Source organism: Kogia breviceps, chromosome 7 (genome assembly GCF_026419965.1).
Source record: "Kogia breviceps isolate mKogBre1 chromosome 7, mKogBre1 haplotype 1, whole genome shotgun sequence".
NCBI lineage: Eukaryota > Metazoa > Chordata > Mammalia > Artiodactyla > Physeteridae > Kogia > Kogia breviceps.
Window position 1 is genome coordinate 110,150,482 of NC_081316.1, and position 27,996 is coordinate 110,178,477.

General features: G+C 42.3%; 2 long non-coding RNA genes across 2 annotated transcripts in view; one reads left to right on the forward strand and one right to left on the reverse strand.

Moving 5' to 3' along the window:
• The window catches only part of LOC136794526 (uncharacterized), a 278,261-nt gene that overhangs the window by 179,802 nt on the left and 70,463 nt on the right, over positions 1-27,996 (reverse strand). The gene's annotated exons all lie outside the window — the stretch shown is intronic.
• Positions 491-27,968, forward strand: LOC136794525 (uncharacterized). The gene is made up of 3 exons (XR_010841471.1): positions 491-746; positions 27,225-27,394; positions 27,844-27,968. It is a non-coding gene; the product is annotated as an uncharacterized lncRNA (long non-coding RNA).

Here is a 27,996-nt window from a genome sequence, read left to right on the forward strand (position 1 = left end):
TCCTCTGATAAGAGGAAGGTGCATATAGCCTTTTGATAGCAACCTGTCTCATAAAAAGTGGTCAATAAGCTGAATGAAAGGACGAAACCAGGTCAACAACAAGAAGCCACTGAGACATGAAATAGACATTAGCAATTGGTTAGTTGATAAAAGAATATTCCAGTAGGATGGAAGATCTCTTCCAAAGCAGTCTTTGGAAAGTTCCCTGATGCACAGTCTATTAAGTGGGGTTCCCAGGGGCCTGGTGTAGATTAAGCTCCTTCTTTCATGTTATGAATTAAAACAGAAGAAATCTAGTCCACTAGTCCTCCAGGCAAATGCTTGATTGTTCTTTGTAGGAATCCCCTGACATATCAGATTAGGTGGGTTTGGAGGGAGTGAATCATCTGGAGATTTATCTAGGCATGTAAAGTAATGAGCAGAAAGGGGCTCAAGGGAGCTGCTGGGAAAGAATTATGCCAAGAACACGGAGAATATGAGAGGGAGGAGGAAGATGGGGCAGGCAAAAGGCTGTGAAAGGTTACGTTAACCCATCCCTATGGTGTGCCCGCTTTCTTTGTATATCTTTCTCAACGATAAGATGAAAAGAATGGATTGAGCCAGCCACAGGCACTCACATCCTGGCTTCTCTTTCCTATCAAAAGTGGCGTGGCGTGAAGGATGACTTCTTTTGAAGAAATGTCTTCTCTTCCACTAACCACTCAGCTCTGGGTGGGAAAGGATATCTACCCAGGGAGTCACTGCAGGTGAGTGGGAGCTGGTAGCCCGTGACTGCACCTGAGTTCATGGCGGGGCAGATGGAGTTTATCTCCAGCCTAGAAACTGTCTTTGGACAATTCACTTTTTCTTTTTATGCCTCAGTTTTCTCACCTGTAAAATAAAGGCAGGGATGCTCCTTACTTTGGGGACTGTTATTGGGATATGTCTCTCCCTTAATTACTTTGAACTTTATAGAAGGGAAAGTTCTCATGCAGTTCTTTCTTTATTATCCAGGTTAACGACTGTCTCCACCCTGTGTTCCTTGGCTGGCCCCCTTCTCATCATCTACCTTTGGGAATATTGCTAAACAGGTTTTTCCTCTGCTATCTCTCTTATACTCTCAGAAATTTCCTCATTTCAAAGAAAACTGAACCTGATGTCTGAAGAAGTGGGGAGTTAATTTCTCTTTCCTTCCACTTACCGTGGGTGTAGGATGTATGACTTGGTCTCATTGAGCTGCTTTTTCCTCATCTATAAATTGGGCCAATCTCAAGAACCTTACAGGATTGTTGAGAGTAAGAGGTGTGAATGCAGCTTGTGAACTGTAAAGGGCTGCTCAAATGTCAGGTACTAGACCTGGCAGTTAATTGAGCAAAATTATTATTCAGAGTCATCAAACCAGGAAGTCTTCGTTTTTAGGAGCTTTATGACATTATCTTGGCTGGTGCCTTGATTCTGTGCTTCCTGACTCTCCCTGACTCTGACACAAAGTTTTTAGGTGGGACGCTGGAGTGCACTGGAGGTGTCCAATAACCTAAACCTCTTACCCTTTCTGATGGAGTCCCAATCACTTACACAGGGTCAATGTCCTCGCACATTCAAGGCTGAAAATGGAGGCAAGAATGAGACTCTCTGGGCAGGGTTCATAAGTTTACTCCTTTGCTCCAATAACATCTTAAACCCACTTTTACTATAATATTTATTACCGTGACTTATAATTATTTGTTTACCTGTTTGTCTCTCCCACTGGACAATGAACTCTAAGGGAATATGGATTATTTGCTTGTAATGTCCAGAACACAGTACAGTGTCCAGTGCAGAGTAAATGTCCAATACTAAATGAAGCGTTACTGCTGGAATTTTCTCTCTTCCTTCCTTACTCATCACCCATGAGCACCCCTCCAGCACTGGCAATTTGGCCATGCCTTGTATTTGACTGAACTCCAACCCCAGTTGCTCCCAGAAATTTGATCATCCTCTAAACTTTAATCACAACTTTTCAACTGACACTGTTCAAGGCCCCACGTGGAGTACACAGCCCCAGGGTTGAGTTCCATTAGTCTGTATGATCTGCTATTTGCATGTTTTTAAGGAAACTGGTGGAAGTGCTACATATGTGCAAAAAGGAGAGAAAAGGAAAAATAGAGGGGGAAAAAAAAAAAAAACAGGCTCAGAGAACAGGGGAGAGCTGTAGAGGGAATGTTTTGGCATTTGCTTGACTATAAGAAGGCTAAGTGAAATCTATGAAAATAAAAACTCTGTGGGTAAAATTTAGCTTGGCTTAGAGACTAATGTTTCCCAAAGTACACTGCACAGAAACGAGTTCTATTGATGTTATTATGTATTAACTTTAAAAAGTGTTCCATGTTCAAATAAGTTTGTGAAGCAGTGTTATATAAATTTAAATAGGTTTCTTTACCCTAGAACACCTAATAGCCTTTTATATGACAAAGTAGCTTAGACATCTTCAAGAAGAAATAGTCGTACTGCTTTGAACAATTTTTTGATCATCCTTAATTGGAGAATTCCATAGGATCAAATGTTCCTTGGAATACATTTTGGGAAACACTGCCGCAGAGATACATATTTGAATTTTAAGATAGTTGATAACGGATTCCAAGGTAACATGGAGTAATATGGGCCTAATGGTAATGCAATTAGGTAGATTCTTGCCTGATTAAACCACTATCTTCAAAGGGTTTGATTAATAGAAGGCTGGCAAGCTGGGCGTATTGTTTCTAGTTGTCTGCTTCCAGACTGTTCGTGTCCCTACCCTGGTCAACCCGTTCATAACCACAGAATGTTATACTTTGCTTCAAAGAAACTATTGCTAAAAACAGAAGCTTATAGGACAAACAATAGTCTGTAACGTCCAAGGATCCTGGTTGTTTTCAAAGTCAGTATGAGTTAATGTTCAAGATGGTTACTGAAACATACACCTAACCAAATGCTAAATCGATAGTTATTTAGTGTCACCAGTTCAGGGGAGACAACAATCCAATTGCCTTGTGCCCTTTTGGACCCCACATTTTAGTGGATACAATAATAAACAAAAGTGTCTTTATGGGAAAATAACAAAGGCAGTGATGGGTTTGGTGGCCATACAGTGGAACAAAAAGTCAAAGAAATTGAGAATGTTGACCCTCAAGAAGAAGCAGCTTAGCGGAAGGATATGATGTCTATTTTTAAATGTTTGAAGAGTTGCACAAGCAAAGGGGAGTGTTATGGGCTGAATTGTGTCCTCCCTCCCAAATTCATATGTTGAAGATCTAACTCCCATAACCTCAGAATGGGACTGTCTTTGCACATAAGGTCTCTCAAGAAGTAGTTAAGTTAAAATGAGGTCATTAGGGTGGGCCCTAACTCAACATTACTGGGGTCCTTATAAGAAGAGGAGATTAGGACGCAGACCCACATGCAGAGAAGAAAGACCAGGTGAGGACACAGGGAGGAAGAAGATGGTATCTACAAGCCAAGGGAAGAGTCCTTAGGAGAAACAACCCTGCCGACACCTTGATTTCAGACTTCTAGTTCCCAGAATTGTGAGAAAATATATTTCTCACCACCAATCAGTGGTGCTTTGTTATGACAGCCCTGGCAAACTAACACAGGGAGTGTACCAAATTCATTAGACGGTAGACTCCTTAAGGAGGAAGCTTTGTTCTACATGTTTTTGTATGGAATCTTGTCACATAAGAGGGAGCCAGGAACATGCTGGAAAAATGCATGTTGAATGAAGGAACAGTTATTCTCTGGATTAGCAGAGGAAGAGCTAAGACCAATGCATGGAGCAGCCAGTGTGAAGACCATGGAGTGGGTGGTTTGCAACATAGTGAGCTCCCCGGTCCTTGGAAGTGTTCATTCGGAGACTTCCTGACTACCTGTTAGGTCTGTCATAGAAGAGACACCTGAACTGGTAAGAGGGCTCCTAGAAGACCCTGGAAGTCTTTTCCATGGGTCTCTGGTTCTCTGGAAGTAGAAAGGAACTTCCTAACACTCAGACGATTAACCAGGCATGATTGCCTTCCAGTAGCACCCAAAGATGGCCAAAGCCTACAATGAGCATCTTCCAGAGGCTGTGAGAGTCCTGGATTAAGGGGGAGCTTCTGAACAACTTATTGGTGTGTGACTTTTGATGTGTCCTTGTACACAGTATGTGAGCCAATCTATTCTAATCAGGTTCAGTGTTTTAAAACAAAGGCAAAATAAATGGACAAGTACGAGTGCTGGATGGCAGGATCTTGATGTGGCAGCAGGAAAACGTATGTGGAATGAAATCTTCCAGCCTGTGAACTTGGGCATGAATGGCCTGAATATTGCCAGAGGACATCCAGAAGGCAGTGAGCATTTGTGCGAGCTTTCCTCTTTATCATTCCTATAATCACTGGATGATCCTGATCTATTCTTCTGTGGATCTAGCCTCAGATGTTGATAAAATAGATGCTTGCTTACAAGATGAGACTTGAGAAGAAGTGGAAATGGTCTCTTCTGTCTCTAAACATCTCCTTTACCAATCTGCCAGGAGCTTCATTGGAGATGATCTTTTCCAAAAGATATTATCTCCATTAGCATGAAATCCCTCATATTTGCACAGTACTTTTCTGTTTACTAAGCTCTCTCACATTCATTATCTGTGATCCATCATCCATCCATGGCTTTTTTCATCTCCATGAATGCATCATGCTTTCTGTGGCACAGAACCTTCCCATGTTCTTTTCCCTCTTGGCTAATGTACCCTTCCAGGTACCCGTACATCTCTTTCATAGCCGTCACCACACCTGAGGATGATCTGTTCTTCCGGTAGGCTTTAAGTTCCATGAGGGTGGGAACGAAGTCTGCTTTGCCATCTGCTCCATATTGAAGCCTGGTGTAATCTCTGGCACAAAATGAACACGTACTAAAGTTTCTTTGAATAAAGGAATGAGTATGAATGGCCTTTACTTTTATAATAACATCACATAACCCTGTGATGTTATTATCGTTCTTATATTACTTATAAGTTGGGGAAAAACTAAGTGGTTGACCCCAAATTTCACAGATTACTCAAGATGAAGTCTCCTGGACTCCAAATTAATAACTCCTTCCCCTTGTATCACAGCTATCTCTATTGGTAACATGAGTCTATGTTCTTCAGGACATTAATAGTCTTGATGTTGACCTGGATGAAATGGAGCTGAAAGAATGGGGGTATTTCTAGATGATAAAAAGAAAATATTATCATTTGTCCTGTGCACACTGCTAAATTTATTTTTTTAGGTGATACTATGATGCAGGATAGGATGGCTTCCTGAGGATTCTTAAGCCACACCTACTTACAGTTAAGACTGATGCAAAGTTTGTTTATCCACAGGGGTGAATGGTGTGGGCATTGCCACCCTGGATCTGCAGTATGTGTAGACACTGTCTGGCATATAATTAAGCCGATTAGAAATTAGACCCTTAGAACTGTACATGCAGGTGTGGGGATTCAGGAACAAGGAAGAGTGGGGAAAAGAGGAGCGAGAAGGTGGCAGCGATCACGGGCAAAGAAGTATGACAGTCTGCCTGGGCCATGTGGCTGACACCCCGCCTGACGCTTGTTTTGACTTTTCTCTTACTGCACAACCGGTGCATGCAGATGACTTTACATCTCATAGCAAAATGTGCGACATCAACGTGCTAAGCAAATGCAAACAAAAATATGCTTTCCTCACTCCAAACAAATCTCTCACACATCGCAATGATGCAGTGGCATGGCGAGAGACAGGAGACCCAGGCCCTCAGGAACCAGATCTGCTCATTGTTTAAACCACTCTCTGGGATCCACAGAAATGCACTGGGAGACACCAATGTCAGCCATATTGGATGACTTGCTACTATTTGGACATGGCCTGCACTTTGATTTCACTCATTCATGCACGCATGAAAGCATGGTCTGTCCAACTCACTCAACATTTATTATGCACCTACTGTGATCCAGGCAGAGCCAGGCACTAGAGGAGGGGCTATGAAGGACACAGGGGTGAGCTCTCTGTATAGCCTGTCTTTTAGGAGCTCATAGTTTCTCTGCTTTTGCTCACGCATGGCCCTCAGCCTGGGATGGAGCTCACTCTGCTTTCTCCTTATGGAAATCCCTCCCATTCCTGAAGGGCCAGTTTGGGAGCACTTCCTTTCACTTCTGCACCATGCCTTCCCACAGTGAGAATGAATCACTTTTTCCAGTGCTCCAAAAGCACTCTGCTTCTACTCTGTCTGAAATTCCACAGTTGGTATTTGATCCAAGGGCCGACTGTCACCTTATTTCTCCTGCCTGTATTTTCCCCCCACCTCCCCAAAGCTTATAGGACCAGATCTTCCCTAGTTCTGGGAAAACTCTAACAGGAGGAGGAAGTCTATTAGTGGCCTAAACCTCATAAAAGGGAGCTTTATAATTAAGTTTGTAATTTTTGCATTGAAAATCTCTTTGGGCTCAAACATAGCTGCAGGGCTCCAATGTGCTTTTCTCAAAACTCCTTAATGAACTAGAATAATGACAAGGAATTATGCTTCATTCTCCTCCAGGGCAGTAGAGCATGGTGGCTAGGAGTATGGAATTCGAAGCCCAGATTTGGTGGGCTTCAAATCCTGACTCTGCCATCTGTTAAGTGTGTTACCTTGGGGAGGTTATTTAATATATTTGGGCCTAGGTTTCCTCATCTTTAAAATGGGGATAATATTAGAACATATTTTGTAGGGTCGGTGTGAGGATTAAATGTGTTAATGCCTGCAATTACATATGTGGAACACTGCATGGCACTTAACACACCTGTTCAAGAGATGTTAGGTATTAGTTATTACTCTCCAAATAAAATAATTCCTACCTTGAGTTTACTGTGGTATTGCATTACTGATGTTTCTTTCTAATCATATGTAATGCTTTGAGGCTCAGTTTTACAAAAAGCCACTGCTGAGGATAGATGCTTCAAATCCTTCTAGTATTTTTGCAGAGTGAGTCATTCGGAGTTAGATCCTGGAACTTGAGTTTCAATATTTTTACCATGATTAGGTGTCTTCCCTGGGAGAAGTTACTCAGGCCTTCCTAATCTTCTATTTCCTCAACGTAAAAAGGAGAGGTAATCATACACCCCTCACAGAGTTGCTGTGATGATTGAATGAATGTTGTGAGGTTGAATTAAGTAAATAACATATGGAAGTGTCTAGCATCCTGTGTGACAGTCTTAATACATGTTCGTTTCATTCTTCTTTTAAAAAAACGAAATGATACACCTGGGAGGAGCCCTGAGTATTTGATGGTGCCGAATGAGCATTGTGGCTTTCCATGTGCAGGTGTGATCTAACACACACACACACGCACACGCACACGCACACACACACACAGAGGTGTCGATATAGATCTCAAAGCATTTAATCCTCACAATACCCCTATGTGGTAGTACTATTAGGACCCCTTTTCTAGGATGGGGAAGCAGATGAGGACTGCTTTTCCTGCTACGGCTGCTGCTTTGCATATGCTTCTTAGTCTTTCTACACATCTATTCTGGTAGCAGTTTCGTTTTCCTTGAGGACTGACCCTTCTCCCCAAAACCCAGCTGTTGGCAGGCCTCTGCTGTTGCCTCACTCACCACAGCATTCTTTTCCCTGGAGTAGACTTGGTGTGTTGAGCTTTTGTGTGGAATGGGCTGATCTCATGACCTCATCCTATGCCCTGCCCTCCCCTTCCAAATGCCCACTGGGTTGTGTCTCTGGTGCTAAGCATTTCTTGAGCCAAGCTCTTAGACCACAGTGTCTTGGGCAGTCTGGCTACCTTCCACAGACTGCCTCTGCTACCAAACTTGTTTTCCTCCTGTGTTTCCCGCCCTAAAGGACATTCGGACCTGGTCCCTCCTAGCCTTTGAGGAGCATGTTGCTTGCTGGGCTCCCAAGGTGTTGCAGGCCACGTGGGGTGACTGACAAAGTGTCTGCGTTATCTTTTCTGGGGGCTGGCTGGGGCTCTATTTTGTGCACTAGTGAAGCAGAAGTGACCCAAATCATCTGAAGGTCCTTAATTCCATGAATAAAGCTATGTTCAGAAGGAGATTATCATGTAAAGGAGAGGAGCATCATGTTTGGGGAACGGGTGACCATGGCAATTGTGAGTGCAGGAAATCATTGAGTTTTGCATCTGGGTCTTTCAAGAGGCTGGCTTTGTCATATGATCGCCCTGCTGGTGGGAAATCTGGGAGGCACGTGCTGTGACGCCACCTGAGGGCTAATGAATGTGGATTGTCAAGCGACACGAGAATCCCCGGTCAAGGATACTACTGGCTCTCGCTAGAGAACCGCTGTGGGGACCGTCCAGGAGAGATGCAAACGACCGGTTTGAAGCTTTTTCTGTATTTAGTGACCACACTCTTATTGCCTTTGGAGAATGAAATCCACACGCCTTTTGTACAGTGGTTGATTTGAGTGATAATCCACATGGTGAAGAGACGGGGTAACTTTTTTTTTTTTTTAACATCCTTATTGGAATATAATTGCTTTACAATGGCGTGTTCGTTTCTGCTGTATAACAAAGTGAATGAGCTATACATATACATGTACCTCCATAAGAGAGGGTAACTTTCTAAACGGCATAAGAGATGAGCAACGGTAAGCAACTTGGACAAAATGGCGGCAGGCACACAGGGGCTAGCGGTGCACGTCTTCAGCAGCCAGCTAAGCAGTCTTTTGCCAAGACCCGCACCTGTGGCCGTAGAGAGGCCCTCTCACTGGGTGAGAGCAAAGAGCAGCATCCTGACCATTCGTTCCGTGGTCTCTCGCCTGACCAAGGGGGGCCAATTAGGTCCAGTTGTGATGGAAGTGGGAGGGGAATTTGTCTCTATGCCTTTGACCCTTGGAGCGACTCCATCTGTGTCAGAGGCCAGAGGGCTGGAGAGTGGCGGCTACGCTCTACCTCATCTGGCCACAGCCAGTCCTCTGTGCGGTGACTATTCTATTCCTTTGCCTGATACCCTAAGGTCCTGCAATGCCCTCATGCCTCCCCCAAATATAGAACTTTACTCCATTTATCATTTCAGAAGGTGGATGTTTGGTGCTCGGGGGAAGAAAGATAAAATATAAACACTAGCTATTGGTCCAATGTCTGTTTTGCTTTAAAAGTTAGTATTTCTAGTGGTAACGGGTGGCACATGCCAGCCTCACCACCCACCTCCAAGGCCTGCCTTTTTCTCACTGTGGGATACAATGAAGTAATTCATAAGAGGCATTGCAGATAAATACTGAAATCTCATTTATCAGGGTTCTTCCAGGGCTCCCAGCTAGTTTAAAATCTAACAAGCTTGCTAAATGTTAGGGCCCTGAAAGTACCCTAAAACATATTCATCAACTTCCAGAGATTAAAATCAGTGCGCTTTAGAAAGAAAAAAACAAAACAAAACAAAACCAGAAAATGCCAGCTGCCTTTGCAAACAGCGCGTTGGAAAAGGAACATAATTGCGTCCTTTCCCTCTATGTCCAGGAACTTCGACCGCTACTGTGCTACATCAGGTATGTAATGAAAGACAAATGACAAGAAATCTAAACAGAGGAGGCGAGCTGAAGTAACTGTAGTTTTTTATGTTTGGGAGAGGCTGAGAGAGAAAAGGAGCATTGTATCTCGGATTAACAGAACTGCAGGATTTCATTAATGACGGCCCAGCTTTTTAGCAAAAGGAAGATAGTTAGGGCAGTAAAAGAGAACATGAGTACAATGTGCTCTGCTAATTGGAAATGTATATTATCTTCAGGCGATGTGTGCGTGGGGAGGGGGACTGGGGAGAATGAGAAGAGACCCGTATTGAGAGGCTGGCAGGGAAGAACTGGATGTAGGGCGCCCCAGGTTGGGCTGTACCAACAGGGCAGTTAAGGGGCCCTTTCTTGCAGATATGAACGCCAGTGCCCAGAGCCCTCCCTCCCCCATTCCCTTTTAATTCAGTGGCTACGTAGGGGCTTCTTTGATGGCAGCTTTGAAGTTGGTGGCTTTGAGATTACTCTTCCTCTGTGACCTTGACCACCAGCCATGAGGTTAAGGGGGGAAGGGGAGGGGAGGAGGAAGGCGCTAGAGTTGGAAAAAGGAAAGGAAGGAGAGGGGAGGGGAGGCAAGGCCGCCCTAAGACATTTCTGCAGCATTCCACGATGTTTCTGATCACTCTGCAAAGTTGAAATATGATTGCAGCCTTTGCACCGGGAAGGAGAGAAACCATTTAAATGAAAAAGTAGCTGCCTTAGCAGGCCAAGCACATAGTTACATTAATGTCGTGTAGAACAATAAATCAACTTCGATCTCCAATTGAACAAATGCTAATTTAGCTCAGCGATTCACTGATTGTACTTTCCTCTGATAGAAATCTTTTCTTTTATTTAATGCGAAGCCGTGATTTGACAGCCTCCTCTAATGGTGCTTGCAGACTCTCAGCATTTCAGTGGAATTCTGATCATGGTTTTAATATTCCGTGCAGCTCTGCCCCCTCTGATTTCACGCTCACACATTAACGAGAGCTGACACTGGAGATTAGACTCAGACAGCTGGAATGCCAGGTCTTTGTTGCAGCGTGGACAGGAGCCAACGTCGTTCAACCACAGCCAAGAGGGACCTGGGAAAGTCTTCTTAAGAAGGAGGGGAAGGCGGGGTGGGGGGCTTGCGGGAGGGTGGGAGAGGGGGATGGAGGCCCGAAAGAGAGGCAAGGTAGTTTCTGAAGGGCCTAGGAAAAGCCATATTTGCAGAAAGCCCTTTTGTCTCTGAAATGCGCATTTGAATCCATTTTGATTTATTTCGAGGAAGTGGATCCTTACAGGGAAATCCCAAATTGGTTGCAGTGTTTTTCTGTAAACTCTGAAAACACAAGTGTGATGCCCGGGATAGAAATGGCTCCCTTCTTCAGCTGCTCACTAGCTTGTCTAAGAAACAATGGTGATTACGAGCCGGAGGAAGAGTGCTTACATAAGGAAATGTGTTCCCCCTTTGCCTTAAAAAGAAAATCACTTAGTTCCAGGTGAGTAGATGGGGAAATAAAACTAGATTTATGAGCCCAGGCTGCCTGCTCAACTAGCGACTACCCAGGCAAGAAAGGAAGTCTCGTAGCCTAACTGCCTTGATCCTAATAAATGGTTTCCTGATACCAGAAATCAAATAAAGATCCCTAGTCTCATCTAAACCATGAAGCAGCTTGCGCTCAGATAGTGTCCACGTTGCAGAGGAAAAGGCAGGGTGCTGCCTGAAACAGTGGCACAACTTTCTCCAAAAGCAAATGACAGATGATCAAAGTTGCAAAGATGGCACATTAATACTATGTCAAAAAAAGAATTGTTTCTGCTCCGGGAGGAAACCAATTGAGTAGAAATAACAAATGTCCTTCTTGCTAACTGTATCATGAATAATAATCATACTTTGCATCTTTATGGCATACCAGGATTCTAGAGTCCTTTATAAATATGCATAGGGGAGGGCTGAAGAAGAGAGGTGAATGTACCCATTCCCAATGTTTGGATGAGGGGACTGAGGACCAGGGCCCTGCAGGGGCTTACTGGGAATGAAATAGCAAACAATTCACAAAGCCGCATGCTGCAGCCGGCAGGAAGCCATCCAGGCACTTTCTCTGACACCCACTGCTCTTTGCTATGAGCATGGCTTTCGTTTGGGGATGAGATGAGCTGGACCATCTTGTATCACTTTGGCCTATTGTTCTTTTTGCCCTTCTGCCTGGTCTTGGTTGGATCACCGCCACTGACATAGGTTTATTCATTCAACTAGTATTTATTGAGCCCTGAACTAGGTAACATTTTGATTAAAAAGGAGTATGAGTTAGGGTGAAAATATATATTACATGCATCCCAAATATTTTAATAAAAATGCAGAGGTCATGTCACAGTGGTTAAGAGCAGAGCTTATAACACAGCATGTATCAGAGTAATTAAGAACAAGTCAGGGCTTCCCTGGTGGTGCAGTGGTTGAGATTCCGCCTGCCGATGCAGGGGATGCGGGTTCGTGCCCCGGTCCGGGAAGATCCCACGTGCCGCGTAGCGGCTGGGCCCGTGAGCCATGACCACTGAGCTTGTGCGTCCAGAGCCTGTGCTCCGCAACGGGAGAGGCCACAACAGTGAGAGGCCCGCATATCACACACACACACAAAAAGAACAAGTCAGACAAATTTGTACATGAATCTCAGGTTTTCTCTACTGGCTTCGTGACCTTTAGGAAGGTCACTTCTCTCTAAACCTAAGTTTTCTTGTCTATAAAATGGGGATTAAAGTGAAAGAACCCTTAGTTCCAGTGCCTGACCCATAGTAAGCACTCAGTAAATGCTAGCTATCGCTGTTGCTATTGTTAGTTTCATATAGTTGTTGGGAGGATTCAATGAGAACACACACGTACACACACCCACACACTCTCTCACACACACACATACACATGCATTGCTCAGTCATAATAAACGCTCAATAAGTTCTGCTTATTTTTATGGCACACATTAGAATAGACCATCCTTATTGCCTTCAAAGTACTTTCCTTGATAGATGTATGCTCATTTCCAAGATAATGGGGAATTGCTCAAAGCATTTTGGGAACTCTTCTTTAGAATCGTGTGTGGACACTCCTGGCGCTCTCTCAAATATCTTCAAGTGTTGCACACCTTCATCTTCAGAGGGGTGGATTTGTTGTAGGAAGCTACTAAAAAAGTTGCCCTGAAGCTGTGTCCCGTGAATATCGTGGGCAATCAAGCTGGGAGAACATTGTTTTGGAAATAATGTGCCTATAAAGGAATTAGATTGGTTTTCTCATATGGCATATAAACTGAATCTGACCACAATTCCAAAAGAGGCCAAGAAGCGTCTTGAGCAAATTCAGCCATTTAAAAATATACATGTAGCCTCCCAAGGAGAGGACTTAGAAGGGATCGCAGATCGTGATACATTTGTGGGGAAGAGAGTAAAACATTATTTCATGGTCACATTTTATAGCAGCCTTCCCTGAAACAGCTGATAGTGCCTGGCAGCAGAGAAGGACATGCCCGTGAGTTCTTCAGACTATGCAAAATCTGAGGTTCATTTCTCTCGACTTGGCCCTTTTAGCTTATGCACAGCTTTAGCCCAGGGTCAATTTCCTCATTTATTCAGAATTGATTAAGCACCTACTGGGCTTCTGGCTAGGTACCAAGGGTTAAAGTTTACTAAATCAGGATCCCTACCTCAAGGGCCTCACAGTCTAATAGGGAAAGCAAACGAATGGTTGCAATACAGAGAGGTGGGTGCTGTCATAGAGGGACATGTCAGGCGTGGGTAGAACGTGGAGGGCCTTGTATACACATCATGCTCAGCGTGTGGATGTGTCTTAGAGGTGATTGGGAGCCATTGATGGTTAAAGCTAGGAAGTAACATGCTCCCATTTCCCTTCCCCTTCTGTTCTATCTATCCTTATCCTGATTCCCGGCCTCCGTGTCTTAAGAACTGACCCAATCTTAGACTACCTATCTTAGCCCTGAGCACAGCTGAAACACCATTCATTGTGCTTTTTCTTGATCTTTCTCCCTTATTAAGTGGCTCTTTGGCAGAGAGAGAGGGGAAATCTTTCCTGAGTCCTGCTTCCAGGAAGATTTAGGATGTGTGATTTATTATAATTTCAATTGTAAAAGGTTTGGGTTTGGCTTAAGGAGTTTTTTTTTTTTTTTTTTCAACTTACAATGTCTGAGTCTGTTCCAAGGGCTGTAAACCATGGCAGCTTCCAGTGGCCCCAGGTAGCATGCCCCATAGTCACATCACTTACAACTGGTAATAAATGGCTTTGACCAAAGGGGAGAGTAGATTAGCTGAACAGAATGCTTAAGTGCCAAAAGATGGGGCAGACTGCTTCTGGTGGTTAGATATCATTGATCATATCAGTAGCAATATTGTATATATAGAATATTCTGCAAGTCAAGGAGCCTGGGGTGGTTTTATTTCTGCCTCATTGCTTTGCCTCCGTAACACAGAGGCAGGAGTACCACTCGTGCCAACACACTGTCATTGAAAAAGATCCATTTGTTCATTGTGTGCAATTATCCTGACTCCATGTGTTCAGTCTGGGTCAGAGCACCTAGAAGCATCTAAATGAGATGTAGGAGACTGCAACTGTCTCCTGGGATCTGCACTGTCTAGTGGCTTCGGCGTGTTTGAACCATTCTGAATGGTCATGATAACAGCATCTCTTAGAAGACTGACTCTCGACCTCAGTATCGTACCACACACGAGTTTCAGGTGGGTTATAAGCACAGCACTTGTGGATAATTTGCTCAAGTTTGTGGAAAATTTAATTGGAAAATATCTAAGGAGGTTATCTCTAGAATGCCGCCTCATCATGTCCTTTCTAGTATACTTTCTGAAATGGAAGACAAAAGTGTGGTTATAGGGAATTAGAGAATCTCTGAATAGCCCCCAAAGAGAGTGCCACATATGCTAATTTATGTCGATGTCACGTGTGTCCCAGTGAAGAAAAGGTTGAGAACTACCATGCTGGAAAATGACACTGGGTGTAAACACAGACACATCATGTATGCAATTCAAATGGAGTTTACTCATTGTGAGATGAGAAAAGACTGCATAACGATGATGTCTTTCAGTAATGGGTTTCAAGGTGTATTTTCTGAGACCATTATCTGCTGTAGGATCCAGAAGAACAGGGTACATGCCAAGTAGCCTATTTGTCCCATTATCGTGTAATCCTTAGTTACCCTAATTAAGCCTGCAGATTCTCCCACTGCTCCTGCTGAGCAGTTCCTGGGATTCTGAGGGATTACAGTAGAGGTTATGGAGGTCATAAGCATAGGGAATCAAAATTTGTTGAACACCTACTATGTGTTGGTAGTGTATATATTAAATACATATATAATGTAATCCTCACAATCCTACAAGGTTTTATACCCATTTCACAAACAAGGTTTCTGAGACACTAAGAAACCTACATAACTGGGCCTCTGAAGTCCAATCCTAGAACTAACAGGAATAATTTGAACCCAGATCTTTCTGAAACTCCAAATCCTTGCTTCTTTTCTGAGCGTGTGCCTCTCACAGGGTTGCTGGGCATGGGAGGGCGCACACATTCTCAGTGGTTCCCTTGTAGGACATGAGGGTAGGATTGGGCCCAGTATAAAGTTCAAAGGCTTGGGATCAATTTCAATAATTAGGGCCAAGTAGGGCTCACCCATGACGGCACCTAACAGAATACATAGGTCGAACCATGTGAGAGTGCCAATACTTGACCATTTTTTGTCTATAAAAATGGTCAATCTATATGATTGAACCTAATAAAAGTAGTATCAGCAGTGCTAAGCACACTTAATATGTTTTTCTCACACATAGGATTGAAATAAAACTCTGGCTATTAAAATGGAAACAGAAAAGGGTCATTCACTTTGGCTCCCAAAGTTATGTATCTGTAGCTCCAAGTCATCTGAATGGGGTAGCCCAGCTTGAGACTTGTGGCATCTGCAGAAGCAAGCCTCCTACAGTGAGAAAGAAGGGGAGAGGCAACCTCTACCCCTCTCACGTCAGCACAGGCTCTAGGACATGAGGTGTAGTCCCTCATGTCCTTTCCAGGATGCTTTCTGAAGTGGGAGACAAAAGTGTGGTTAGAAAAGTGTGCAACTAAAATCATCTGCCTGGCTCTCCAGCCCTGTATCCCTCTATACTTCAAGGAAGGCTAGTGATACACTGTTATGGACTGAATTATGTCCCTCAAAAAGATATGTCCCCAATATTGCAGAATGTGACCTTATTTGGAAAGAGGGCTGCTGCAGATCTAATGAGTTAGGGTGAAGTCGGACTGGAGTAGAGTGGGCCCTTGATCCAATATGGCTGGTGTCCTTCCAAAGAGAAGAGACACACAGGGAGAAGATGTGACCACACTGAGGTAGCCGCAAGCCAAGGATTGCAGACAAACACCAGGAACGAGGAGAGGCAAGGAAGGAGTGTCCCCTGCAAAGTTCAGAGGAAGTATGGTCCTGCTGATACCTTGAATTTGGAAGTCTAACCTCTAGAACCGTGAGATCATAAATCTCTGTCGTTAAGTCCTCCAGTTTGTGGTACTCTGTTGTGGCAGCCCTAGAAAACTGTGACACTCACCTGTTAGACTGTCTATGTATCCCCTTCTCCTGCTGTCAGTCATGATTAAGAAAATAAAATTATTATATAAAAAGATAGGGCTTCCCTGGTGGCGCAGTGGTTGAGAGCCCGCCTGCCGATGCAGGGGACGCGGGTTCGTGCCCCGGTCCGGGAAGATCCCACATGCTGCGGATCGGCTGGGCCCGTGAGCCATGGCCGCTGAGCCTGCGCGTCCGGAGCCTGTGCTCCGCAACGGGAGAGGCCACAACAGTGAGAGGCCCACGTACCGCAAAAAAAAAAAAAAAAAAAAAAGATAAATCCTAGATTTCAGAAAACAGGGCTCACTAGACTTATTTCTAGACTTTTCTAAAGAGTTTCTTTTTTTTTTTTTTTCTGAACCTTAAGTTTGAAGGCTACATATGCAGACTGGTGTCTTCTTAGCAGGAGGTTTTCATTCCATTTATGACAGTCAATCTACATGTTAAATTTACTCTGAGCCTAAGTCATGGCCTAATGAATTCTGAACAAATGTGCTGCTTTCCCATTGAATGCCAAGGTAAGGAAAGTCAATGAGGTCTTCTCTGGCAACTGTGATTGGCCTTCACACCATCAGCAATGAGTTTCTGTTAAATTGAAAATGTTCTTGGGGAGGCACACTATTTTATGCTGTTATCATCATTGGCAACTAATGCAGGATTCACTCATCAGGTTAGTCAATCGTTAGCTGGCCCCAGACCCAAGATGGTCACAAATAGATTCACCCAGTATTTATTGAGTATCTGCCGTATATATCAGACACTGGTCCAGACACTTGGACTGAATGATTTCATTGACTCTGCACCACAATTCCAACACATAGTTATCTCCGTTAAAACATGACAAAAATAAGACTCAGAGAGGTGAAATGACCTGCCCAGAGTCACACCACTAGTAAGGGCGAAATAGTGGGCTTTGTACACAAAGACCAGACATGGGGATATGGCAGAGGGAACAGCTCCCAAGAAGCATCTCACCGGGAGGGTTTGAGAAAATCAAGGCACGCGGAGAATGCTGGGGACCAGGAAGTGGTTCTCAAAACCACTGGGCATGAGGGAGGAGGTCTAGAGTAGACCCCCCCACACCGGCCCCCCATAGCTATGGTCATAGGACGTCTGAACTTGGAGGCAGAAGGTCTGCTGTTCAGCTCCACCATTTACGGGCCTTCTGTCCATGAGCTAGAAACTGAATTTCTGGCCTCGTTGTTTTAAACTGCAAGGTGGGAACAACTATACCTTTGTCCTTGGGGTGTTCTGAGGTTTGCCCACGATAACGCACATACAAATATATAGCAGTTGTTAGGTAATCAGTAAAATTTAGCTTTCTGTCCCCTTCCCCAATTACATCCTGGGCTGGCCCATAGCTAAAGTCAGGTCTTTCTGAGAAACCCTGTGATGCAATGTGCTATTACAAACTTGATTTTTCAAAAACAGCCATTTTGGTTTTTTTTAAAAATGATAAATAAAATATTCTCAAAGAAAATCATTCATTTAGTCATCAGATATTGTTTCTACAGATACCAACTTTCTATATATACCAAGCATGGCTGGATCAGACACGAGGAATTCGAAGATACTGCCTGCCCTGAGAAAGAGTCTTTATCCCTTCACTGAAGCACTATAAGAATTTATATTTTTTAAAAGTCTTTCCTGATACATATCTCTATGCATACATAATCATAGGGAAGGTATGTTTTTGTTTCAATTGTTTCTTACCATTATTTTCTGAATACTTTATCTGTGTGGGGAAAGTCAGGCTTCAGCCTCAGGGCCTTTGCACTTCCCCTGTATATCCTCATGGCTTGCTGCTTAACTTTCCTCAGGTCTCTAATCAAATGTCACTTTATCAGACACCTTCTCAGAGAGGCTGCCTTGACCACTTATCTAAAATAATCTCTTATTACCCCTTGTCTTTCTCTTCCCTTACCATTGCAGATTGACCCTTAGATTGTTCATTACCTAATATTATCTCATAGGTGTGTTTTCTTATTTATGTATCATCTCCCATATCGAGCCCCTTACCCTGGCCTCTAGAATGTAATCAGCATGAGGGGCAAGGCTGCATTTTGTTCTGACACATCCCTAAGACCTACAACAGTGACAGGCCTATTGTAAGTACGCAAGAGAAGTTCCATGTTCAACATTTCTACTGACTATGTAATAAATCACATAGTTTCCCTTGTGTTTCCAGAGCCACAAAATATTTGCTAATGAGCCTCCCCCAGCTTTATTCACTTTACACTTCCCTCAATATGCAGTAAACATATGGGCAAATTTTATGTTTATATATTTTGGTAAGGATTGCTCTGTCTTCCCTCCCTACCCTAGAGCCCCTGCCCTGCTCCCAGAGTGTGTGCCCCTGTATCCCTGAGAGCAGGCTTGTCCCATAGCATCTCCTGGAGGATGTCCTCTTTTTCTCTCCATCTAGATCTCCAGTTCTAGAATGCATACACGAGGGATCTAAGGCCAATTTTGCTGACTGGCTTGTATTTGCAATGCTCCCAAATTCCTCACTAATAGCTATAAATGTGCAAAGGAAGGAAAAGTGAAAAATTTGATGTGCAATGAATCAAAATTGACCTGGCCTACATTTTGGCATCCTTCCTGACACCCACCTGAGACCTCCCACCTTGCTATCATTATCTCTCATTAGAAATGACTCAGGAAGCACAAGGTAAGCAGTTCTAGGATGCTGATTGGATTTGTGGGGCTGAGTTGATAACAAGCCACATTTCTCTCTCTCCCTCTCTCTCTCTCTCTCTCTCTCTGACTGGCTGTGTAGCAGGACCTTTGGGGAGAAATGTTCAGTGGTTAGCAAGAAAGTAATTAGGTCCAGAATTGCACATCAGCAACATTTCTCTATTTTCAAATGGCCAAAATAGCCAGCACTGAGGATGTTACAATTTGTACCTCGGTGCTAAATTAGATCAGGTGTCTTAGCTTCTTAGTTTCAGAGTTTGTTTTTGTTTGTTTGTTTGTTTGTTTGTTTTTTATAATTCAAGGTTCTTTCATACTACCAGGACACTACTGGAGGCAGTCACTGTTCTTACTTCCATTCCTCTCCTTTCAGGAATTTTCTATGTATAAATAAGCGTGTATGTACGCTATTCTTTTTTCCCCTCTGCAAATGGATGCATACACACTATTCCACACATTACTTTTTGCTCTGCAATTTGTCTTACGGATCTTTCTTCAATATACACAAAGAGATGACCCCACTTTAAAACCACTACCTAGTATTCACTTCCATGAATGTATCATATTTTATTTTACCAAGCCCCTATCAAGGGATATTTAATTTGTTCCCATTTTTTTTGCAATTACAAACAATGTAATAAATCATTTCACACATGTGCAAGTATATCACCAGGAAAAATTTATAGAGGTGGAATTTCTAGGTCAAAGGATGTGGACTGTTTACATTTTGATAGATCATTACAGACGCCCCTCTGTAGACAATCTGACAACAAACCCTCCCATACAATTTGGGCAAACACACAAGACCGACTCCTTCCTCACATTGTCACCAGCCTTTTCATCTTTGACAGTCTAATTGGCAAACATATTATTTCATGGTTTCCACTTGCATTTCTCATGTGTTTAAACACTATTTATATTTCTGTGGATTGTCAGTTCATGACTTTAGTCTAATACTGTTCTGGGTTATTGGTCATAGGACTTTTAACAAGGAAGTCTGTATGTATGAAAGAGATAAGCCCCTTGGAATATGGGAATATTTTCCCCTGGTTTGTCAATCTTTAAATTTTATTTATATTTCATTTACCATGCCAAAAAGTGGAGTTAGATGTAACCCTTCTCCATTCTGAGACTTTAAAAAAATTTTTATTTTATATTGGAGCATAGTTGATTAACAATGTTGTGTTAGTTTCAGGTGTACAGCAAAGCGATTGAGTAATTTGTCAAGCAGCAAGACATGTATCTTCCTGAACTGTCTTTATCGTCATAATTTTTTTCAATTGATCCTTTTATGTTACTTAAGGATTGCAATATTGTCTGCAGGTAATGATAATGGTGTGATTTTTAAAAAATCACTTTATTGTTTCCCCATCAAGCCTGATGCCAGATTTATGAATTCATGAATTTAAAGATTTTTAAATTCATGAATTTTATTATGCTAAGGAAATCTATTCATTTATTCTCATTTTATTAAGTGTTTTAAAAATCAATAATGATGTTGAACTTTGTCAATTTCCTTTACAATACTTAAGAGTATTATCTTATGATTTTTATGAATTATATTTAACAGGGTTGCATTTTTGCATTAATATTCATAAGTGAGAGTGATCTTATTTTGCTATCTATTGCTTGTGAAATATTGGCTAAGTATGAAGTCATTGTGACCTACTTGATGTTTCTGTAATCGATAGAAGAGGAAGCTTTTCTCACTTTTTCTATGCCTGCAGCAGTATAAATCAGCGTAGGCAAACTTTTTCCATAAAGGGCCAGATAGTAAGTATATTATGCTTTGTGGGCTGGATGGTCTCAGTCCCCAAATATTCAAGTTACCAGTGTAGTGGGAAAGCATATACAAATGAGTGTGACTGTACTCCAATCAAACTTTATTTATGAAAAGAAGAGGTGGGTTGGATTTGGCCCGTGGACCATAGTTTGCCAAACCTTGGTATAAATCCGTTTTCTCGAACTTTAACGTGCGTGCAATCTCCAAGGAGCCTTGTTAAAACCAGATTTTCCTTCAGCAGGTTTGCAGTGGAACCTGAGAGCGCATGTCTCGCCAGGCGATGCCCATATGCTGGTCCTCAGTCGCTCTGGATCACAAGGCTCTAAATAACATTGAAACCGGCTGTTTTTAAAGTTTGGTCGAATTCATTTGTGAAAATATCTAGGCCTAAGTTCTTTCAAATTTGTCTGTATTTTACGAATATTGGTAGTCTTAAACTTTTGATCTCTTCAGGGGTTAGTTTTGGCAATTTATGGTTTCCTAGAAAAGTATCCATTTCAACTAGGTTCTCATATTTGTCTGCAAAGAGCTAAGCAAAGTCGTTTTTTTTTTTGTTTGTTTGTTTGTTTTTTTTTTGTGGTACGCGGGCCTCTCCCATTGCAGAGCACAGGCTCGGGACACGCAGGCTCAGCGGCCATGGCTCACGGGCCCAGCCGCTCCGCGGCACGTGGGATCCTCCCGGACCGGGGCACGAACCCGCGTCCCCTGCATCGGCAGGCGGACTCTCAACCACTGCGCCACCAGGGAAGCCCGCAAAGTCGTTTTTAAAGATTATTTTCTTCTCTATTTATGGTTATTTCTTTATTCTTATTTCTTCTTTTATATACCTGTGCTTTGATTAGCTAATGTTTTATCTATTTTATTTTACTTTTTTAAAGGTCTATTTTTGAAAAATTAAAATATAGTTGATTTACAATAGTATATTAGTTTCAGGTGTACAACATAGTGATTCAATTTTTTTTATAGATTATACTCCATTTGTTATTAAAAAATATTAGCTATATTCCCTGTGCTGTACAATATATTGCTGTATCTTATTTATTTTATACATAGTAGTTTATACCTCTTAATCCCCTACCCCTATCTTGCCCCTTCCCCTATTATTTCAAAAAGATGCATGCACCCCAGTGTTCATACCAACATTATGTACAATAGCCAAGATATGGAAGCAACCTAAGTGTCCATGAACAGACAAGTGGATAAAGAAGATGTGAAATATTACTCAGCCATCAACCAGAATGAAATTTTGCCATTTGCAACAACATGGATGGACCTGGAGGGTAATATGCTTAGTGAAATGCCAGACAGAGAAAGACAAATACTGTATGTTAAAGGTCTTGAGTATATTTATTTATTCTACCCTGTCTGGTTTTCCTTTTTAATTTCTGCTTTTATTTTTGTTTTCTTCTGGATTACTTTTTTTTCCTGACTTCTTGCATTTCATATTTAATTCAATCTTTAAAAATCTTTCTTTTATTAAAGTAAACAATATTAAACCATGACTATTTCACTGAGCTTTTCTCTAACTGTATCACATAGAGTTTGGTACTATTATTTTCTACATAGGTATCAATTCTTACCTTGATTTCCTCCTTGACTCAAGAACTATTTGAAGTTTCTAAATTTCCTAGATGGTAGGGGTTTTTTTCCCTAGTTTTAATTTTATTACATTTTTGATCAAAGAATGTCTCCAGAGGAAAATCTAAGTGATAGGGATATTTAAGTGATTATCCCTTTCCTAGATTTTGACTAAAACTCTTGTATCTGGCAAATATGTTCTGGGGATACTGTTTCTTATACTTTCCTACAAAATTCACCTGTCACAGTAAAATCTTCTCATATGACCTGTAGGAGACTGTTGCCATTAGCCTTAGTAAATTAGGTCTTTTTGACTCTTCAATTAATTATAATCTCTACTTCTATCTTAATCATAACCTTATTTATCTCTCCTCAAAGGGCAATAGAGACTAGCAAAGTATTAATTTCCCTCCCCAAAATAACAAAATTGCAAGAATGATAATAATAATGGCTAACACTCTCTGAACACTTTATTGTGTAGTTTCTATGTAAATACAGAGATCTCAGTTAATTCTCGCTGTAATCTTATCATGTAAATGATATAATTTTTATTATTATCATCCTCCTCCTCATCATCATCTTCATTTTATAGATTAGGAAACTTAAATAAATTGAGTAAGAAATTTAAGGTTATATAAGTTCTAAGTGGTGCTACAGAAAGGATACCAGGTCTGTGTAACTCCAAAGACTACACCTTTATCCATTATATTATGTTGTTCACTAGCCAATTTTCCCCAAAGCCAAGTAGATTATATATGTTTTATTGATTAATAAGTTTATGCTCTATGATGGACTCCATATCATAATCAGCAAAATTTACTGGTCTTTTTCCCAGGTTATATTCCAAGAATCAAAGTAACAATTTATCAGTCATAGGGAATAGTAGATGTTTTAAATAACCATTTTATACATTTATTCTTGAATTTTTAAAAGCCCTTCGATTAATATAATTGTATTAATTCATGTTCAGAAGATCTTATAGACTCAACATTATTTCATCTATTACCTTTGAACTACCTCTCTTAAACGACAGTGAGTTAGAATAAGTTATGCTAGCTGCTATAATAAATAACCTTCCAAGCTCCAAAGGTTTAAAAAATAAAAATTTAGTTTTGCTCATGTGGATTCAAATCAGATGTGCTTGTCAGGCAAACTTCCAATCTCTCATTTAGGGACCTGGGCTCCTTTCTCTTATGGCTCCACCCTCTACTAAATCCTTGAATCATCTCCAATCAGTATTTCCATTCAGTAGAGAAAAAAGGGTGTGGAAGAAGTTTTTTATGGGGCAGGCCTAGGAAGGGAGGATATCTCTTCTGTACATTTCATTGGCTGGAACTCAGACTCACAGCCCCAAGTACCCATAAAGGGAGTTAAGAAATGTAGCCTGTAGCTCTGTGCCCAGAGGGAAAAGGAAATCTGTTCTATGCACACAGCAGGCTCATCCAGACAGTGAGATCTCACTAACTTATTCGGAAGGGATAAAATAGAATCCATTCAGATTTTACTGTCTACTTTCCATCCAAGATCTTTGCATGACCACCAATTCCATTTCTTAATTGAATTCTTCTTTTAAATGCGTGCGCTGGTTTTAAACTTGTGTCTATACCTTCTTTGATTCTCTTCTGCTTAAGAGGTCGACCTTCCTTCCCCTCCCCCTGAGTGTAGGCTGCACTTAGTGACTCACTTCTGGTGAGTCAAACAGAGTAGAAATCATGAGATGTCACTTCTAATATTAGGTTATAAAAGATTGTGGATTCTGTCTTGGGTGCACTTCCAACCGCCCCCCATAACCCTCCCTTTGAGTCACTTGTTCTGAGAGGAGTCAGTTGGCCTGTCCTGAGCAGCAATGGTGTGAGAACACTCGGGCAGCCTATAGAGAACTGTGAGGGCTGCCAGCAAGCATGTGAGTGATGTGAGAAGTGGATCCTTCCCCATCCGAGCTTAGAGTTAACTGTGACCCCAGACAATACCAGGACTTCAACTCACAAGAGACTCACAGCTAAGTTGCTCCTGGATTTCTGAACTACATCAGCTGTGAGATAATGTCTACTGTTTTAAGCTTCTGAGTTTGGAATAATTTGTGACATGCAATAGATGACTAACATAATGCAGTTTTAAAACTTGTATTTTAGGGCTTCCCTGGTGGCACAGTGGTTGAGAGGCCGCCTGCCGATGCAGGGGACACGGGTTCGTGCCCCGGTCCGGGAAGATCCCACGTGCCGCGGAGCAGCTGGGCCTGTGAGCCACGGCCGCTGAGCCTGCGCTCCGCAACGGGAGAGGCCACAACAGTGAGAGGCCCGCGTACCACAAAAAAAAAAAAAAAAAACTTGTATTTTAGCTCCTTCTATGCTGTCATGTGGGTTTACAGACATTCTTCCACAGAGAGTATAATGATACTTAAACTTTACTGTTATTTACGTGAAAATCTCTCAGAGTTGATGCTCACTATTGGCTATTGGCTCCGGGATTATGTAACCTGTCCTGAGGTCCATGTGTTAGTTCAGCTGCCGGATGTATGCAGAGAATGTTTCTCTGCCTGCTGTGTGCATAGCCTGCTTTCTCTCTCAGAGAGGTGTGCCATGCTGGAGAAGAGTGGTGATTTTTTACCTTTGAGCATGTTATTCTCTGGGATTTCATTACACACTCAGGGAACTCCAATCTCTTCTACTTTGGTTTTACCTGTATCTCCCATGACCCCATAAAGCCCAATTCATTCATCCTCCTGATTAAGGAGAATCCCAAAGATGAGAGAATCCATTCTGCTTCTGGCCTTTGGGTATGGGGAAACCGCCATTTTTCTATCACATTCTATTAGCAAGCAGTTTGTTTCAGTTCTCACATTTAGGCTTCATATCAGCCATGAGAAGCCCATATCCATTGCATCTGTGTTACTGATGCAGCAAGGTAGACAGCTATGATGTGGGGCAGGCAGAATTTGATTGCAGGTCTATGACTCCAAATCTCATGCTTTATCATGAAATCTTCTAGAGCTTGATAGGCATACGCCTCCCCCCTTTTCTTATAGGGACAGAAGTTCTTATATACTCTATACCAGAAAAGAATTTTCCAATCAAAACTCAAATGGTTACATCTGTGTGTGGAGCTTAAACTTCTGTAAACTCACTGATGGAAGCCTGGCAGGGGCTGAACAACTTAAACTTGGTCTTTTCTTTTTTAAAATATAATTACCCTCTACATTTTTATTTACGAGTCTCTTAGGGTTTTTGCCTTAAAGGAGATCTCAAGGATGATAGAATATATCTCCTTTAGTTTACAGATACATTTATCACTTGGCCTCGCTTCTGGAATTAAAAAGTCATCTCTTTCTTCCTCACCCCAAGTAGACCTGAGCCACTCTGAAAAGGGAGCTGGGGGCCAGACATAGGCTGTAGGGAGAGCCAAAGGGGGCTGTCTGTAGAAGTGCATGCTGCATTTCACTTCTTAAAGTCCTTCTGGTCTCAAAATGACAGTGTCCAAATACTACTCTTGGTCATAGCTCATACTCAATGCATAGTCTCAATTTCCACTGGCATTAGAAGGGCACGTGACTACCCAGTCAACAGGAGAGAATTCCATGAGGAGGTGTGCAAGAGCCATATGAAGACAGCTCAGTACAGCTCACTGGCTCCTCATTCTGTGATTGAACTTGAGCTTGGGCACACACCCCATGCTTGGAGACAGGGCATTAACGCATCAGCTCTAAATACTCATTTGCATGCAGAATACACTTAGAATGATTTTTAGCTGAGACTAAGAAGAACCAATACATATTTAATGATGCTCAATAGCACTAAATATATTAGTATTGATCTCAGGAGAAAACACCTATTGACTCAGATTTCCAGTCCCTTGACTTGTACTGTCTACCAACTCCAGCAGGTTTCCTTGCCCTATGTAATGGCTAGCTCCAAAATCTTCAACTCAGAATAAGACCCCAAAGTACTTCTTCTTAAATGACCATCCTGTTGAAGTCAGAAAATGGTGGAAAAGCCCAAAACGGAGATAGGGACTAAGACGGCCTTCTGCCTTGAATGGAGCTATCAGACCTGGGAAGCTACAATTTTCAGCCTCTGTACTAGACGCTGGACCATGCCTGCAGGGGGTCTGCTGTGTGCAGGGCATTTTGTTGGAATTCCATGAGCAGCATTCTGAAGAAGGACTGAAAGGAGGAACTGTGGGGTGATTGCCCTGGTTGACCACAGGGAATTAGGTGGATGACTCAATCATTTTTCTTTTCTGGGTATGGTGGGATGAACTGGACACAATTCCTAATGCCTCAGGAGCTCTGCCCTGGCACCCAAGCTAGGTGGGCTGATGCATAAACCCATTAGCCAGAGTGGTAATGTGAATATCCTCTGAGGTCTTTAGAAATTGTTTTAGAATTGTAATACTATTACGACATGCTCCCATTCCCTTTGTTTGTTTCTAATTTGCTCTGATTCTGAGTTTCTGCCAGACTCAGAATGCCTTCTCTGACAAAATCTGGCTTTTGCGGCAGCCACGGAGACATGCTGCTCAGACCTGCCTTTAAGAGAACCACTGTGAGGACAGCATCTGCCTGACAACCTCCAGATGCTGCACCTTTGGATCCTCTGCAGTGTTGGTGTCAAGGCCACAGTCTCTACGGGGCGCTCCCAGCCAGTGACTGATCACGGGAGGTGACAGAGAAGGGCTGTTCCTGCCCAGTGCAGTTCTCCACTAGTGAACCTGTGGTCACTAGTCTCCCATCAGCTTGCTTGAGACGTTCTCTGTGCTCTGCTACCACCTGAGAGCCTCACTACCCCACCCTCCTTTCTTCTCTTTCTCCTTTCACAGGTGTCAGACTAGCATCGCAATCGGAACCTTTTCCCCGCTTACTCGTGCTGCCTTATCATGTACAGGTGCTTCTTCCAAAAAACCTCTTGCAGGTTGAATTCTGTTTGGCATCTGCTTCTCGGAGGGCCTCTGCTGATACAGCCCCCTTTTCTGGCCCCTGCACTCAGCATCCTTGCTTGCTTTCTCAGGCATTTGAGCCTCACCTCTCTCCAACCCACCTTGGTCTAACGATCCCTGTGGCTAATGCTTTCAGCTTGTCTTCTCCATTCCAGCTCCAGGCCTTCAGAACTCCATACCGACTGGCAAGACAGTCCAACCCCCGTTGGTGAAAGAAACAAATACCGAAGGAATCAGGAATAACAGAAATACTAGTAGCCTCTCCTAATGCCAGTATCACCAGTGTGCAAGAGTGGACACACAGTCATTTGCCAATACCCTCATGGTATGTATGTTATGTTTCAGAATATAGAATGTTTTAAATTTTAGAAAAGAGGTGATATTGAATATTATGTAATATACCCGGGGGTCTGTGGCAGCAAAAGCAGTAATATTTCTGCACCAAAATGCATAAATATTCACACTAAGGTGGATAAACAGAGTACAAAACAATTTTTAAAAGATAAAAAAATACAAGATTAACTTAAGGTCTATTTAGGTTGAGTTTTGCAGCGAAATAAGTTATTTTTGAAAATTTTGCTTTTCAGAGCTTTCATATTTCTGAATAGAAAGATGGTAGAATGTGGACGTCATGTGTAATTTTTTTAAAAACTCCCACTTATTAAGAACCTGCATTGTGTCAAGCATTGTACTGAGCCAGAGTACCCTACAGGCATGATTTTATTCAACCTTCACCTCAGTATTGTGAATAGTCATTTAAGCTCCATTTTACAGATGATGAAACTGAATCTCAAGTAACTTGTCCAAGGCCACACAAATAGCAAGCACCTAAGCTGAGATTTGAACCCTAAGGAATCGACCTCCAAAATTATTGGTCTTAACCACCTTGCCACATTGCCTGCCCCTGTAAGTATCATTTAGCCCTGA